The 18116-nt window shown below is 40.0% G+C and overlaps 1 protein-coding gene across 3 annotated transcripts in view; it reads right to left on the bottom strand.

Annotated features, from left to right (window-relative positions):
- TRIM2 (tripartite motif containing 2) overlaps positions 1-17731 on the bottom strand; it is a 71869-nt gene extending 54138 nt beyond the window's left edge. For 2 of the 3 annotated variants that reach the window (XM_065633656.1, XM_065633652.1), the window contains exon 1: positions 6547-6756. The gene's annotated coding sequence lies outside the window, so the exon portion shown is untranslated. Of the gene's footprint in view, positions 1-6546; positions 6757-17651 lie in introns of those variants that run through there. The other variant, XM_065633653.1, reaches the window with a different exon arrangement.
- Positions 17732-18116: the final 385 nt, after the last annotated feature.

Genomic DNA, 18116 nt, shown 5'->3' with positions numbered 1-18116 from the left:
TTGGGAAATTTTAAGTAAAGGATTACATTTGTGAATGAATGGAAAATCATTCCCCTTTAATTGCTAATGAAGTATCTCAGAACATGTTTGTATTTCACAATCAAAATTTATTTCCAGCTATTTAAGATGCATAACTGCAAGGCAAAAAAATTACAGCCACATATTTGATAAATAGGATGAAATCTTCATGGTGCAACACATAATTTTATCTCTTTATTATAAAATGTTTTCTGAGCTGTGATGCAGAAAGATCACTTGTTCCCAAAACTATGTAGAAGAGACTAAGAATTAGGTAATAAGTAAAGAGAAGAGCCTATTCTTAGCAGAGAGTCCAGCAAGCCTTTCAAGCACATTGGGAAGACCACACACTAACCCATATCAGTATTGTCTCAGAGTAACAATCAGGGCGAAAAAAAACCTCAGATGGTATGAAATTAGGCTGTGGCTCTGCCTGGTTTCCCAACCCCAGTACAGTGCAATTACTTGAGGTCTAAGTATCAAATGCAACCTGCTTTCAAGATTTAAACAAACAAACAAACAACACACACAAAACCAACAAAACAAAAACACCACACAAAACCAAACCAACAACAACACCACATACACACAAAACACCTGCAGACCTGCAGAAGCTTATCTTGTGGGAGTTAATACCTGAAGGTTTCCATTAACAGTTCCACCAATATAGGGATTAGAGGAGAGAAAGTTGTAGAAGAACATTTCATGAATACTGTTTCCTCACTGGAAAAGGAAGAAAAATGTACTGTACAAATGCAGACAAACTATGGCAGTTTTTTCTCTTGAGCAGTTTATGTATGTTGTAAAAGGCTTGTTCCTCAGTCCTGGGTTTTAATTCCTTGGGCTCAATTTAGTTCCTAAGCAGCCTGATATACACTGTTTACAACATACAGCTGTTCTCAGAAGAACCAGGGTGGCTTTAAAGACACCTGACATCATTGAACCTGGTGGCATCTGCTCTTTTAGAAGTCCTGTTTCTCACAGAGTATTTAAGTTCCCTAATAATATAGATCATGGGCCAAATATGGCTGGGGCTAAACATGGTACACATGCTAAGTCACTCCAAAGACCACTATAGAGATTAATGCACTCAGAGGCACACAAAACCATAGTTGATGGGATATTTCCAAGACCATTTCCATGTTCAGCAAAATTTTGAGTGCAATCTTTTTTTGCTGTTGTTCTGTAAGTAATTGTGTCAAGTGTGTTTGCTCAAGAGTCTGTCACTGCTTTGGAGGGGGTTTGTTCTGCACAAGATGCAGGAGCATCTTTGCACATCTGTATTTTCATACTAGTCAGAGTTATGTAGCTCAGAATAATCTGTCCACTGCTTTTTACTTGCTAAATCAACTCCTGAGTGCTTCACAAAACACACTGGTAGATACTACACACCTTCAAGCTCACAAATAACCAAGTTCTACTAAACTTTGACATAGAAAGGGGCAGGCACAGTATAAATCTTTGCAGAGATGAGCACTTTCACTTTTTCTTTAAACCATCACTCTATGCATGAAAATTTTTCAAATGACAAGTTCAATGAAGGGACATCTTCAAACCTAGCATTCACCACCCATAAAAAGAAAAAGAGGGGATTTTCAGTCTAAATTTGCAGAATTGAAAGAAAAAAAAAATCACGAACAGAAGCTGATGGTAGCACAGAACAAATAGCTTTACATGACAAAAGAACAGAAAGTCACCCAGAAATAAACTGATCATACACATGTTTAGGCAGACTAGTAACACTAAGACAAATAAATCCATACTGGATTAGGAGCAGGCAGATCACTGAACATTCATCTCATGCATTTAAAACCTGATCAAAAGTAATTCCATCTACTCCAGTTTTTATGTCTCTTCCACAGAGGGTGTCCTGAAGATCTGAAGATCAACATCCACCTAATTAATTGCTCCTAGAATGCATCCAAAACTGATAATATTCAGAAGGTTTTAAAGTGAGACAGAATTAATAATACTTTACACATGAACAAAAGTGCTGACCATAAAAAGCAAAGTCGTCCATTCTGCGAGAGGAATATTTAGGGTATACATTATTACAGTGCATTTTTAAGTAATTTGTTTTCTCCTAGGGGCAGGGCATGTTCTTAAAGTTATTGTAGCCTAGAGTTAATATCAAATAGTAAACCATCGTAGCCATTCTGGCAGCAGTTTGTTCATAAACTATTGTAGCAGCCTAGTTTTACAGGACATATTTTGATGCTTGTGTTAATGGGATCACCATGTAATATAAGAAGTGCCAGAATACATGCTGCTAACATTTTTCACGCATCTATGATAAGTCTCCGTCTTAATTTAGCTGTGTCTCTTTTAACCCTACTGCAACTAACAAGTAGCAAGATGGATGGAGCCAGCCAACATCTACCTGCCACACTATCTTGTTCAGCATCTCAAGACCTATATTCCAATTGCTGTTTCAATTCTTCCTTTTGAATGGGATTTGCTTTTTAAGTTACTGCCCTAAAGCCCAGCTGGTAAGTGGGAAGGGTGCTTGGTTGCCAACAGACTTCTCAGCTGACTAGATCCTTGGCTGTCCCCACACAGTACATTAGAGTGACGTGTTACATCATTTATTTAACTGCTAGTTACAAACTGCTATTCCTGTGATCAACTAAATTATTGACTTCCAACTAAATTCATCCTTTAAAATAAGCAATGCCCAATCCAAATACAGCCAACTACCCCAATTATTAGGAGGAGTGACATGCAATGCCAAGATATGTCTACAGATTCTGTGACAGAAAATGTCTAGAATCTATGATAGAAAACAAAGACAAATGTCTTTAATGTTACAATTTATACAATAAATATTTAGTTATTTCAACCACAGAAATAAAACCTGGTCTTAATGGAAATGAAACAATTCAGAAAGTTCGTCATGAAATGCCATTTTCAATTCTCCAAAGGTCAACCTGAGTTTTGCTCAGTGGGAGGTGAAGTGCTAAGTGTTTGCAACCAAGCAGCTCTTTATATTACAGGCACATGTCAACATAAAACTTACAGCACACCAAGGGACTGCCTCCAATTAATTTATGTCACATAACAAATACAAGAGCGGCCCCAATTCTAACAGAAGAAGCAGCGTGTCTTAAAAAGTAACATACCAAAAAATGGAGGTATAAACAGGTGAAGTCTATTTCTGTGAATACTAAGTCCTGTTATTTTCCCTTCAGTATTGTAGAAACCTCCAAACAATTATTATTTCTTTTCCAACATTTATTCCTCTCGATAAATATTGATTTTGTTTCGGTCTTTTTTTTTTTTTTAAGAGCTCATGTCATACATTTCACATTGTTAGCTTCCCCCTACACCCCCCCTCCTCCCTTTTTTTTAACCTACAAACATCAGCAATAACATAACCACAACCTGCAGTCTCTGGAAATAGCATATCTAATTTCGGTTGAAGGTGTCAGCCAAGTATAGGAACTGCAACAGCAGATTTCAATCTGACAGTCACTGGACTTCTTCAATGTGGTCCCTGAAAGCTGACTAAAAAAAGCAAGTTCATATATGTTATCCTGCAAAATATGGATGAGCAAAATTCCAAGAGAAAATGTTTAGGACTTGAAAAATTTAAGAAAAAAAAAAAAGGAAAAACTCCATGTTGGACTTTTCAGCACTTTTATAGATTCTTTGGAATTTAATACAGAATATTGCACTGTCCTTAAAACTATTTAAATCTGAAGAGCTATTCCCTTCTATAATGCAATTGTATTAAGGATCATTCTTGATAAACTGAATTTATTATTTGAAGTAGTTTGCTACCGTGTATAAACAAATAGTTCGAACCAGCTACACTTGTATCCTCAGGCACATTTAATTTTGATGAGGCAATATGCTTGCCAACTGATCAAATCCAATTCTTTTACGTTTGGCTCAAGGATTTATCCTTAACCTACCATACCCCGTGCCTTTGTTTTTGTATAAATATTTTGTGTGTCTAGACACTGTGATTCTATGTTTCTGCAAAACTGTATGTTTAGTAGTTTATGCAGATTATTACATTTCAGTTACACGGTAGTAATGCACAACACTTTGTTCTCTGCGTTAGGACACCCAAAACCTTTTCAGCTCATTTAATTCCTCAGTTTTCCTCAAAAGAATCAGGAGCATCGCTGTGTTTATATTAATACAAGCTGTTCAAATCCTAGGTTTGCTATGAATTAATGAAATTCCATTATCAGGCAAAGACAGGCCCAACGTGTTTTTGCAATGGCTTCAAGCACCAGTTATCTGGGATTTTCCAGTAAACAACCTGACTTTCAAGCTAAATTTGGCATTGCCAGAGAAATATTACTATCATGGCTGGGGAAATCCCCCAGAAGTAAAGTCTAATTTTCTAAACACAGTGCATGCTGCTGGACATCACAGAATTCAGACAGCACTTGAGTGCTGTCAGGCCATGGACAGTGCTTGTCTCAAACCCAAGACTTCACTGAACTCATATATTCTGGTTACTACGAGGAAAGTAACTTTCATGAAAAAGATGAACATTTAAGACCCCAAAAAAAAGGCATTAACCATATATATACTTCTAATTTTTATTTTGTATCTGGCATGATACATTTGCTGCCTCCTTTTATGAATTACACAGGGAAGCCAAAATATTTTGTCCCAGTTGGCTAAAATAAATGTTTCCATTATTTTAATTTTTCTCTCTTCCCAGAAACCCTATAATCAAACCTAGAATTGGTTCTGTCATAAAACCCACTTCATGTTTCTTTCCTTCCGGCCCTCAAGCAGCATGTGTTAGTGGTGCTCCCTGAAGCAACAAAGAGGTTCCGTTTACCCTTCTCTCTGAGGAAAGCCATAGTGTATTAAAGGTGTATCAAAGCCATTTGTCATGAAAAAGGACGAATCTCAAGGACTGAAGTGAGCCTTCAATGAAGAAACCCCAAGCTGTTCTTTACAGCCGAACTGTGGGCACTGCAGTTCCAAATCAGACCACAGAGCTTCTTCCCAACTCAAGTTTGTCAAATGCTTTGCTGAGAAGTTGAATGAAACCTTTGGTTTATGGTAAGCAGTTTTGGATGAGTGCCAAAGCACAGAAGCCTTATTTCATTTGGTCAGCAGCTAACAGAAAGATTCCACCTAAAACACTCTCCGGAAACAGGGACTAACCTCCTCTTTCTGCTGGCTGTGCTTTCTAGCAGGACAATGCAGTCCCAAGACCAAGTACAGTAGCTTCCTGCTACCTTCTCTCTATAATCATTGCAGGCTTTAGATGTCATGAGTCCATCTTCCAGAAAATTACGGAACTAGCTTTAAAATAAACAATTTTATACAGATTTTAAAAAAATAAACCTTCTAATATGCTTTTCAAGCCCTGCAGTTTATTTTCCCAAGTTTATTCCAGATATTCACATTGTCTAGAAGACCTCATTAGTATCACTAGTCAATTTAATTTCAGTTTTCACACAAACAGCAATATGGAATTTTAAGAAAAAACTTTTGATTATTGAATCACAACAGCTGGCCACAGAACTGTTATCCAGGTAACAAATCCATTGCCCTCAAAGACAAAAAATCCAAGGCTGGAACAGAAAGCAGCTTTTCTTATGCCACATCCTTGTCCAAGAAATATTTGTATAGTCGTTGTACATTCAATACAATTTTGTTATTTGTCCCCATATAAATGAACATTTATGTAACTGGTTTGGTCTAATGAATTTTTGAGTTCAGGGTGATTTTTGTCTTATTCTTGGTATATTACCTGGTACGTTATCATTATAAAGCCTTATTCATATTTAAACCTATCAATCTGTCTGACAGTCTGCCTAGACTACATTTTGAAAATAGTAAAATAAACTAAAAGGAGAGAAATGAACCAACATAAGTAACCTACGGAGAGCTACGCATCAGGTAATGGCTCAAGTTACTCTTCGTAAAAGCACAACAACAGAACGTGACAACATTAATGCCAACTGCCAACTTCAGAAAAACTGAACACATGTGAAAAGTAAACTCACTCTCCTAATTAGACCTTGGTGTTGTCCTCTCAGATTTACAGAGTCATCATTTTGCTTTGAATAAGCATCATTATTTCTTTCCTAGGCAAACTCCATGGCTCTGTTTCAATTATTTCTTTTAAATATTAAAGAGCAGGAAACATTTGTTTTCCCTTGTCACATCCTGTCCTGTTTACACAACATCACACAATCCCCTTTGAAACACTTGCTCTTACTGTAAGCCTGACACAGACAGTTAAATCAAAACATTTGCTATTATCTTTTACCAGCTACAAACAGCATTCTGCACAAATGCTGAAAAGGTTTAAAGGTTTCGACAGCCATCTAAAGCCAAGCAAGCACGACTGTCAAAGAAAGGTGGTGTCAAACTGCTCAGCTTCCCCGCTGCCAGCGTGACTTAAAGAAGAGAAAGACAAAGCGATTCACTCACACAGCAGAGCTCCTGGCAAGAGCTCGCTTGCTGTAAAACCACTGCTCTCACAAAATGCTCGAAAGCAGAAAAAGCACACGGACAGTTATAGACAAGTGTGAAAGGGTAACTTACATTCTTTAGAAAGACAGTGGGAAAGGACTGCTGCAGTTTCTTCGTTATTTTACACTGCTGTTGGCAGAGCAGACAACCAAAAAAGTTCACCTAAAGAAATCTCTCCTTTTAAATCTCTCTCTCCCAGTTCATTTACTCTGGAGTCTCTCAGCCTGAAGAGATTCAACAGTCGAAAGTTTATCCCCTTGTATTTCCGAATGATATGGCCGACTCTCCTTGGACACATACCAATGATGCAGTAAAAATAGACAAAGTGGGGGGGAGGGAAGAAGCAATCTAGCTTGAGCCTGAATCTTCTTAACTCAGTGTTTTCTGTAAAAGCTGCTCTTATGTCAGAAGCTCCTATCCCTATACTAACTTGCAGCGCATAGAGTCATCCATCTGGTTTTCATAAGCTGCAAATTACAGGCAAAACATGGAATATATACAGTCCAGTCTTAGCAGAATTCCCCAGGCATCAGCCTTACAAGTAACCTGAGGTACAAAGGCTTTGAAAATAAACAGCCAGCCCCTTGCCAGGATGGTCTCCCGCCTGCAGATGACTGACTGCTCCCCCGGGCAGCCCCCAGCAGCCAAGAACACCGCACACCAATCAGGAAGGTGGCAGCCAGTTTCCCCTCTCCCTGCGGAGAAAAAACAATCTTGCAGCCCTCCCTCCCAGCACACACAGCCTCTCTGGAAGGGAGGAAAAATCCAGTGCATTACCTGAAACAGCTCAACAATTTAGCAAGTCATTTAGAACAACCTGGTTTTTATAAACAAGGAAGTAAATGCTGATCCCTTTACATCCTTTAAATGTTTCCAGGCGGGAAGCAAATCTGTTGTGCTGGAAGGTTTGGTTTCAGTTTGGGTTTGTTTTTTTAATTATTTTTGTTTGTTGTTTTGGTTTGTTTGGGTTTGTTTATGTTTTTCTTTAATAAGGCAACTATCAGTCAGCAGACAGTTGCTTAATAGAGAACCTCTGGGGTGATCTGATCCATTAATTACAAGAATGAACATTTTACGAAAAGTATCACAAGCCAAATTTTGAAAACCACCCAGTAGAAGTCCATGACTTGAAGCTCCTAAGTCACTTGCAGTCTCTATTTTCAGCTATTTAAAGGCCTACTACCTGATTAAATTCAGGTACCAGAGCCTTGAGGGGTACCTATATTTTTGTATACTTCAAGGCTTTTGAGTCAGTACTCAAGAGCACCACTTTCCCAATAAATAAATAATCAGTAAACAGATTTTATGGTGGATAAAAAAAGTTTTGACGTACTTAGAAGTAAAGTTGTCATTATCTGCCTGTTCTTTTACTTTAAAATATCAAGTTTTATTTAGTCTTCAGTTTAGTCAGAGGAGTTTTGCAAGCTTTTCTACTGGGAATAATAGTCTGTTTGAACAGTGCGAATCTCTAAATGCTTTCACTAAAGCATAGGTGAATCAGTACAGTGAGTCATTAACAAAATAAAAACACCATTGTAAACAGTCTGCCTAAAAGTCCCGAGCCTTTTCACTTTCTCAGTTTTTAATCTTTGCACAATTAAGATTGTGCTGATTGTCTACTCATCTTGTACCTGGATCCAGGATTAACATCACTGGACTGTTAATGTGAATGAATTTTCTTTACATGTATTTTTGCTTGTGCTATCACAATTCCTCTCAATAGCTGTATAACCTATTGAATAGTTTCAGTCACATCAGGCAGAATGCTAGAGATCTCGAAGGTATTATATTCCTACAGACTCTGTGAAAACAGTCAGCCCTCCAGATGAGTGAAATACAATCTAGTGATCCAATGTAAAAGGCTAGACATCAGCTCAGTCTTATTATTTGACACCAGAACACCCCACACAAACAAGAGGTATGTGAGAACAGGTTTCATATGCCCTACTGCTCAGCTGCTACTACAGTTGTGCATCTTTGGCCTGCATTATAGCATTTTTCCTCCCTTCTGCTCTGTTCTCCCATCAAGGCGGTAAGCAGTGAAACACTTGAAATGCACGGATGTCAACCGAAGCAAATAAGATTATTTTTTGAAACAGCACTAAATAAGGTTTGTTAACAGTTCAGTTCAGTGGGATGAACTGACTACATCTTGTTTTTATCCGAACTGATATTTTCCATGAAACCAAAGGACCTGATCTTGACAGAACAGACTTCTAGGCTTGGGGGCAGACATTATTTAATGGGTACAGCAGAGTAGCCCTTGTGTGGTTTTCTGGACAAGTAGGCTCCCTTCCCCCCTGTATTATCACAGCACAGGACAAGTTGAATGACTGTTACCTTTGGAATAAGAACTCTTTTTTGTGAAACATGGAGTTAACGTGGAGAATAAGTGGAAGTAACCACTTTCAGTCTGTGATGCTCGTGCTGACTGAATGTTTTTTCCCCCTGAAGAGCAAATGCATCAATTCACACTGATCTCTCAGGTACTCTTCAATATATCCATTTTATCTCAAAAAAAAGAAAACCCAGCCCACTTACTTCAAAGGCTGCTTTCACAAATAAACACTCTGTAAGAAAACATCAAAAAAAATTCAAGATTCCAAAGTAGAAGACTGATTTTAATGACCTTTCATTTTCAAGGGTCCAGGGATCATTTTTATTCACCACGTTTTTCTCCCTTCTTTTCTGTTCTCCATTTCCTCTTTCATATCATCCATGTGGGAGACCATCATCCTATTGTTCACAGATAGCTCCTGCCTCCAGGCAGGCTGGCTATGTGTCCCCTCACTGTTGCCTGGATATTACTAAGGCACCATTTGATTCCCACTTTCTTACACTCTCTTTCCATGAACTTTGAGGCAAACACCATGTTCCTATCTAGCACAGGGATGTTAGCTTTCTGGAGAAATGGAGATGGATGATATTCATCAGATTGATGGTGAGAGAAAATTTACTGTAGAAAGCTTCATATAGAAAAGACTGCATCAAAGAACAGAACAGACAGGGAAAACAATCTACTAGAGCAATTTGCCTTCTCAGAAAAATGGTGGCTTCCATTTGGGATGTTTTCTAATGCCAGCTACAAAACAACCCTGTTATTTTCCATGTAAGTAGAAAGCAACCCTGATTTTTCACCAAGATAACTACATTAGAAATGTTAGTAGGACAAGAGTGGAATAGGATGCAGCTTAGATATTGATTAAACTGATATTATTTGCAGATTCTTGAAAGGTTTCTTCGAACACCATTGCACGTTTGTTTAAGCAGGGAAAAGTGCCCTCCTCAGTCAGTGACTGACAAGTTGTGATGCACAGTAGGTGGCAGAATACGTATCTCTCTTGGGCTGGATTCTGCTTCCATCTAGTCTAGTGAGGTTGTATTGAGACTGCTGAATTGCAAGGGTATAGATTAAAGCAACCTGTTTTCCATGCTGTTCTTCTGCAGTTTAAATACCAAGAAAGTGGCAGACGAAAGGCCTGCATTTGGTGGAGGATGCACCATGCCATTTAATTTGAATCTGTGAAATTCCCTGAATGAAAAAAGCTCAGGATGGCAGATTAACAAACCAGGAGTGCACCACAGCTATGTGCTTACCTTTCATTTTAGCAGTACACTACTTGGTGTAGGATTTTAAATGGGTTTATGCAGACTTCTAGTCAGTCATAGTTTAAGCCCTAGATGAATCTTCTGATGCAAATAAGCTGGAAGGCTTTGTACAGACTGAAAAACCACAAGTGTGATAAACTGAGACAAACTTTGGAGGAGTTGAAGGTGAAGCTTCAGTTCACTTACTGTTGATGAAATAAAATAATGTAGATTTTTGTACTGACAATAACCTATTTTCTACAGATGAATTAGCAGTGATATTCTAAATCATTTTATCACCAGCATTTTAAAGCCAGCACACGGAATATCTTGGATCTGGGTTCAGATGCTAAGCTTGTATTTAGTTAGCCTGGCCTGACTTACTATATATTTTAGTTTAGTACTTCAGCTTGGTACCCAGTGACTTGAGTTTGGCAAAAGCTGTCACTCTCCAGAAAGGCACAGAATTGTTAGCTGATCTTCTGAAGAGATAATGTAGTGTGATAATCGTTTGCAGTCTGCTCCTTCTGTCAGATGAGAATTGGGCTCTTTCAGTGCTTTTGGTATTTTGCTTTATAATGTATATATTTTGCTTTATCATGTATCACTCCTTTTCCACAGCAAGAAAATAAGCAGCTCAGACAAAAACATAATGCATTAGAACCTTGATGCTGAGGAAGCCCCCCAGCTGCTGCTGTTTTCAGTACAGCCTGCAGTAGCCACTGGCTCTCCCCAGAAAAAAAAGGGAGAATAAGCATAGCACTAAGCCACTTTTTCCCATCAAGTCTCAGTAACATCTGTGACTGCAGGGATCTGGGCTTGCCTGGGGCACATGATCTCATTATAAATGCTTTGGTGACAGAGAGACATGCAGCATCTTCCTTTCCAAGCGAGTTAGAATGGTGGTCCCTTCCTCCTACCCTGAAGCCCACAGTACAGGAGTTAATGGCTGGATACTGTGTATTCTTTAAGTAACAAGCCAGCCAACAGCATGCAATGCATATGCCCCAGTGGTTTTCATCAGGGAAGGTCAAATATTGGAAGAATGTCATTTCAAAAAACAAACATTAGACTGTTCTCAAAGGTTCCCTTCCCCTCTCTGGCTGCACACTCCTACTTCTCACCTTGCACTGAGGCATTTGTTGGACTCCCAGTGAACAGGTACAGCTCATTGCCTGACAGAAAATTGATCCATGACAAAATACATGAATTTTCTGCAAGGTCAGTGAGGTGAATTAGCTCACGGGGGCACGCTGAGTGCTGAAGCTGATACAGATGTGGGGCATTTTGAACCAAAGCCGGGGAAGAAAAAAGACTGCCAGCCAAATGCTCAAGCCGCTTATGAAAATATACCATGAAACAGCACATAAGCCCCCGCAAACTCCTTTTGACTGTAATCTTACTTCAAGCTCTAAGTTGCACTTCTGTGGCAACCATGACCCTTAAACACTGGCATACACTGTTTGTTCCAGGCTCATGCTTCTGCTCTGTACTGCCCTGAATCATAGTTTGCTACACTCAGAAATTAACCACTGGCTCCTGTAAAATCATAATGTCTCCGTATTACTGTTTATCACAAACGTTCATTCACATAAGCAAGCTTTCTTTCAAAGCAAGTATCCAGGAAATACCAATGTATACATTTTCATATGGCTGCATTCAAGAAAAGTTCTGAACCAAAAGTAACGTGTCCAAATCCCTCTTTTTGTTTGAAAACATCATTCATCCAAGAATCAGAAATGTTACCATGTGACCAGTAATATGAAGAAATGAGCACATGAAGAATCACAGCAAGCAGTTCAAAAGCAGCTCTGAGCCTGAAGATGGTTCACAAGATAAGTGTTGAATACTGGACATTTTGTTTGCCAAGAGAAACAGAAAGAACTACATTTTCTAAAAAATACACCATGCTCATATATTTCTTGGCTTAGTCTTTCTCCGACGTTGCCTGGAGCTATCCATTCTTACAGCATGCAAAGGGCTAGTATGTGCCTGGTTTATGCTGGACCTTCCCACTTTCCTGCCCTCAAGTACAATGAAAAAGAGGAAAAAGAGGAAAAAGAAGGTATGTTGAGACCTTTGGGCTCAGAAATTTGAGACTCTAGGGGAGAAGAAACAGCACCTTGTTTCTCAGACTGCAAACACTGGGCTGTTGTGAGGAAGACTGAGAGTAGAAGGAGAATATGGCAAAGAGCAAGGGGCTCTGGGGAAGCTTTTAAGGACTGTGAGGCAGGGAAAACAAGCGTCTTAAATGGTATGGAGTACAGTGGTTCAGGATGATGAGATCTGGGAGGCCTGGGGGAAAAAAAAAAAAGGTAGCTCAGGATGGAAGGAGAGGAGTTGCAGCAGAAAGATGAAGAATCAGTGAACTATGTGGCTCAGGCAGGGAGGCATGGACCACAGGCAGCAGCTAGATGCTCTACACTGGCATGAGCTGGAGACTGGGCATAAGGATGAGAGGCCTCAGGCTACTAAAAGCTGGAGTGAAAGGTTGAGAAGCTTGAGGCTGTGCAGGACTTTGAGGCAGGTGGGAATACAAGATATTTCTATTGAGAATACCCTAATTTATGTACCTGCGCACATATACAAGAATGCTGTCTCTCCTCTTTTTACCCACATGATCATCTCTTCCCACTCCTCTTTTTTGCAGTCAGAACCACAGCAGCTCTGGCTCGCATCTTCCCATCTGTGTGTTGAACCGTGACAGCATAACTTTTTACATAGCCACTGTGAATCAAGGAAATATTTTGAAGTAGTTCTGGGTCCCAAAGTGTACACGAGTGTCAAGCATAAATTTCAAAGTGATAGAGGAGAGTGGAAATCAGGAGAAAATTATGGAGAAATGGAGAGAAGGAGGCAGGTTTCTTTAGACAGATGGTCTCATGAAGGCAATGTCTGAAAACCGTAATATGCTGAAAGTTCATCCACTGCCGTGCTGGAGTTAATAGTAACCTCACCAAATACCTATCAAGTTACTCTTACACATTCAAAAACTAATTGAAATGAAGGCCAAAGGTACTGCTCCAAAGCTAAGCATCCCAATCAGAACCAGAAATTTAAAAATACATATAAGAAAAGATTGTAATTCTCACAGTCCCATTTCAGCCCTTACATAACCAGTCCCTGAATCGCTGTTAGTGGGAGTTTTGCCAGAGTAAGGCCTGAAGAACTCTGTACCAGGACACTACTATAACAAACAGTAACATCTGACTGTCAGGGTACATTGAGGGGTTATACTATACCTTACGGAGCATTAGGTAAAGTGTCAGCTGAAGATGCCGTGTAAGGAGAAAGATGTAAGAATAAAGTGAGCCCCAAGTATGATCTGATTTCCTGAGGAAAGCTGCAGTGCAGTCTTTGAATTTTGATGGGTACTATACTTCTCAGTTTCACATGCTGTAAACCAGCAGTGATAAGAGGGAAAGGCTGGCTACAGCCATGATATTTTTTTTAGACAGCAGCAACCAGGTCAGAACACAGCAAGCTACCCACTCAATTAAGGACATTTGATACTACGAGCTTAAATTGCTGCTTGCTTAGATTTTCTGTCCAGCTACACAGGCAAAAAGGAAGGAAACTGCAATATTTAAAAGCTCCTTCATGGATGAAGGAACAGTGGCATCTATAATATTTCCTGCCTACTTGAGCACATACTGGGATACGATTTGCTTTCTGGGCCTGAGAGAGGTGAGCTAGAGAGAGGAATCTGGGTGGGCCATCTGGAGGCTGCAGTTAATTTTATACCCATCCTGTATGTGCCCTAAAAGAAGGTAGTTTGCAAGACTGAACCTTTGACACACTGTCAAAGCAAAGCAGCAATGCAGAGACCCTGTTCTGTAAGCCAGTGATTCCAGTAAGAAGAAAGGTTAGGGCTTGCCCATGGAGTCCAAGGGAACATCTTCCCAGGACAGGAACAGAGCAAGCACAGCCAGTACAAGTATCTGTATGCCACTGAGGCTTGTTTCTATCAGCATTGCTGGCCAGCTGGGAGGCCAGGCACATCAGACAGGAGGAAGAGTAGTCAGAGAAATCAATGGACTATGGTAAATGCAGATTTAAGGCAGCACAGACCTGAAGACCACTTAGCCACTGCAATTCACTTCCTGTGATAGGCAAGAAAGGAAGGACATGATGCCTTTTCTTTCCGTCTTGGCCTGTGTTTTCTATTATATTTCAGGCAGGCCACTCTACAGAACTGGCCCCATGGCAAATTCCTAGTTGAGAAACTTCTGTTTTCCTGAGGTGAATTTTGCACATATAGCCTGCCTTGCAATCCTTTTCTTTCTTAAGTGCAGTGCTTTCTGAGTAACACCACCAAAATAAAATCCACACGTTAGAAGGAGACCCTCTGTTCTTGACGAATGATTAACATCTGAGTACTACAACCCTGCTGCTCTTTCTTTTTAAATACAGAAGTCTGTATGCTCAGATTCTTCATTTTTTAGAAGCAACCAGTATGTTCCACTTCAGTGACAACATCTTCCCTTACCTAGAAAAGGATCTAATACCTAGGAAAACAAACCTGAAAAATAAAATAAATACATAAAGAAAATAAAGAAAATAAAACCACAATGAAAGATTTTTAAAGCTTTCATAGGTATGGGTGAAAGTTGGGGATACTAGCATGGAAGATATTAGTTCATATTTAAGAAAGAGGACAATTTACCCAAGGACGCTGAGGACAGGTTGTTTGCAAATCTCAGTCTCTTCCCCTACAGAGACCTGAGTACTGATGGCAAGTGATTTTACAAGGAAGTCTATACAAACCTGACAGAAGGCTGCCACTGCTTCTTTCAGGACCTCAGACTTTTTCCTGTTACCTGGCAGTTCAGTTTTCTGGTCAGACTCAAACAATTGATGGGATTGGGGCACAGGCGATATTTCACTCACAGGCACTCTCTTATCATAACTGTAATTCATGTGTGTCAAGCATATAGGACACATCAGCAAAGCACCCACTAATAAGCCAAAACCCTGAGATGAAAAGCACCCTTACAGCCTCCTGCTTTTGCCAAGAGTTCAAATGCTCAGGGTGTCAAGAATAACACCTCCAGTAATTCAAGATTTATTAATCTACAGAGCTTCTCTTTCCCAAAAGATTGACTAGTTCTGGGAGCTGGTCTGACATTCTCAAAGGCAAAGGGGAAAATCCAGTAGATCAGATTCAACATTGCAGGGTTTGCAATCTGTCAACCATAAGTATATTTGGGAGTACTCGTAAGAGGTCATGGTAGGAGGTCAGAGTTTCAGTCAACCCCAAATGGATATCTCCCACTAATTGCTGAATAACTGAACAATAGCTATTTTGCAAATGTGCCTGCAGAGCCTAAAGACTCAGCCACAGGAAAATGTTGGCGAGGGATCTCACAGTCAACATGTAGTGCACCTGCAGAGCCAGGAGAAGAAAATGAATTGCAGTAAAAACACAGCCCCGGGAAGCAGATCTTAGTTCTATTTCCAGCTTTCTTGCAGAATTCATTTCCCTCTTTTGTAGATTGAGGACGATACACTTATCTGCTTCCCAGGCTATCTGAAAGCTCAGTTAATGAGTACTAGTAAATCATTCTGTTTTCACAAACTGTCTACCATCTCAGAATCAGAAAGTACAATTATAACATATGCAGTTCAGAGTAGTCAGGTTTTTATGAAGGATGTTGATGCAGTGCTCTGTTTTAGCAAGCCCTGTGCATACATCTTGAAAATTATCTCTCTGGGAGGAAGACACATCAATTTTCATCTTCTGCCTGTTTACCGTGATGTAAATCAAATAGGCGCAGTCTGCCCCTACAGAGCAAGTCATGTTGTGCTGAGCTGGTAATGCAGAAGGAGTTCTTTCTTTAGTCAAGGGAGAGACAATGTGGTAAGCATATTGATTATTCCTAACTATGTACTCAGAGAGCACAGCAAAAACTCCTAGGTGCGTATTTATGCCTGATGTGTATCTCATGGCTTTCTTTGTTACTCGATCTATAGACAAAAAACAATTCCATTTTCATCTTTCTAATCAAGGCTTAGTATCTATCTGGTACTTAGAGAGAGTGACTGAAAACCTCTGGCTTGTGTTCACAACCTGGCACAGAAGCAGCTTATTGCTGTAATTAGCTTTAGTTCATACACTAGCACGCATGCATTGTATCGCTTTAGAGGAGGCTCAGTCTCAGGGCTGAACGACTGCGAGCATCAACACCCATCTAGTTAAAACGTACTAAGAACAATAGCTGCCCATAATTTGACCATTTTTATCTGAAAGTTTCTGTCTAACTGCCTCTTAGCCACTGCTTCCCACAGATAATATTGCTTGGCTGGCCCTCTGCAATTCAAAACTCATTGAATGATGCAGTCCTTAAAAGCATTATAGATGAGTCGAAGAGTTGAGCCAAAGGTCTCCAGACTGCATCAGGGCTGTCTGCAGAAGCTGTGCACAGCCCCAAAACACAAGCAGCATGGCAGAGATGAGGGCACAACCCCCAGAACATCCCCCTATTGGCTACATCCATAGGGGGCAAGTTAGACAAGCTGAAAAGAACACGGCATCAGGCCTCATTTCGGATTCGCTTTTACTTTTTGGTATGACTCAAGGCTAACAAAGACCTGATTGAAACTTAGAAGTAAGGTTATGCCTGTGATTTTAAAAAGAGGCATAACGAAAACATTTATAGTGACAGCTTCTTTCCCCTCCTCCCAGGTATCTTGAACCGAAAACCTGAGCTGAATTTTCTGGAGATCCTGGCACTTCTGGTTCAGCTTCTGGTTCACTTCCAGCCATGCCAAAAGGAAGAAGAAATCTAGACACAGACTTGCCAAAACTTCAAGGGCAGACTAGTTCTGAGATTCTGCATGGTATCCAGCTCTGACTGAACATTAAGATTTTCTTTGCTGATGTAAAGGGTAAAAGAGAAAGTCTGAAAAGTCCAGCAATATTTGCAATGCAGGATTAAATTGAAGAATACTGTCCAAACACGGAGTATTTTATTTAAAATTCTGAACATTAGAAAGCATATATTAAAGACAAAAAAAGTCAGGTTTGTTCTGTCTCTGCAGTCTTTTTCTTTGTGGAGCTGTGAACATTTCCTAATAGCAGCCAGCAAAGAGAACTGAAATCTCTGAACATGACTTTGCTTTTTCTACTGCTAGGTATGTATCTTAGAATATGACAGTATCTTTCAACATTTTTGGAAGCATATATTTTACAGTACCTCACTTCTAGTCCTTCCACACTTTTCCAAACAACACTACTTAAGATCTTGCAAACCTGCTGCTGTTTGAAACATGACTGGATGATCAAATACTGGAAATGCAGCTGAACATGAGCACTAGATGCAGATTAAAGTCATATAAAAAATAGGCAAGTTTAAATGAGTTGTGTCCCTACTAACTTTTTCCCTCTTGCCTCCCAGGAAGGTCTCATTTGAGACTGAAATAGTGCAGTCCTTGTAGTCATGACACTGCATACAAAGTAGCTGCTCTTTTACTTCAGACAGAGGAAATACATTAATAGCTGCCTCTCTGAATGACAGCGCCTACCTGCCTTGCTAAAACATGCCCTTAGTCTTATGAGAAAAGCCACAAGAAGACAGAAGGCTACTTACTAGTGTTCCATAGAGTTCCATAGGGCAGGAGTATCAGAGACGGAAATTCACTGTGCCTCTGATGAGAAGATTTAGCTCCCTGCAGCATTCAGACAGTTGGTCCCATTACAGCCATCAGCCGGCTGAGTTAAAGGGTGGCCTTGCACAAACATAAACAGCTTGTCAGCACAAGCCAAAGAGGCGGGCCTGCTCCGCCAGCCACAATGCGAGCCAATGATTAGCTCCTTCGCATTCTGGGTGTGCAAGATATTGTGTTTCATTCTTAAGCAGGGGAACAAGAGGGACTGACTAGGAAGGGCTAGTGCTTGACGGTTTGCTGCTAGGCAGTGAAATGCTTAAGGTGGAAGGCAAAAAAAAAAAAAAAATCCATAAGTCAATTCAAGAAAAGCATGTATTTGCTGCATATTCATACAAATGCTTTTAGAAAGCCCACAGGCATCCCCAATGCATTGTTCCTTTTAGGTC

Source organism: Caloenas nicobarica, chromosome 4 (assembly GCF_036013445.1).
Source record: "Caloenas nicobarica isolate bCalNic1 chromosome 4, bCalNic1.hap1, whole genome shotgun sequence".
Classification (NCBI taxonomy): Eukaryota; Metazoa; Chordata; class Aves; order Columbiformes; family Columbidae; genus Caloenas; species Caloenas nicobarica.
This window is presented reverse-complemented; position numbering and strand designations above follow the sequence as displayed.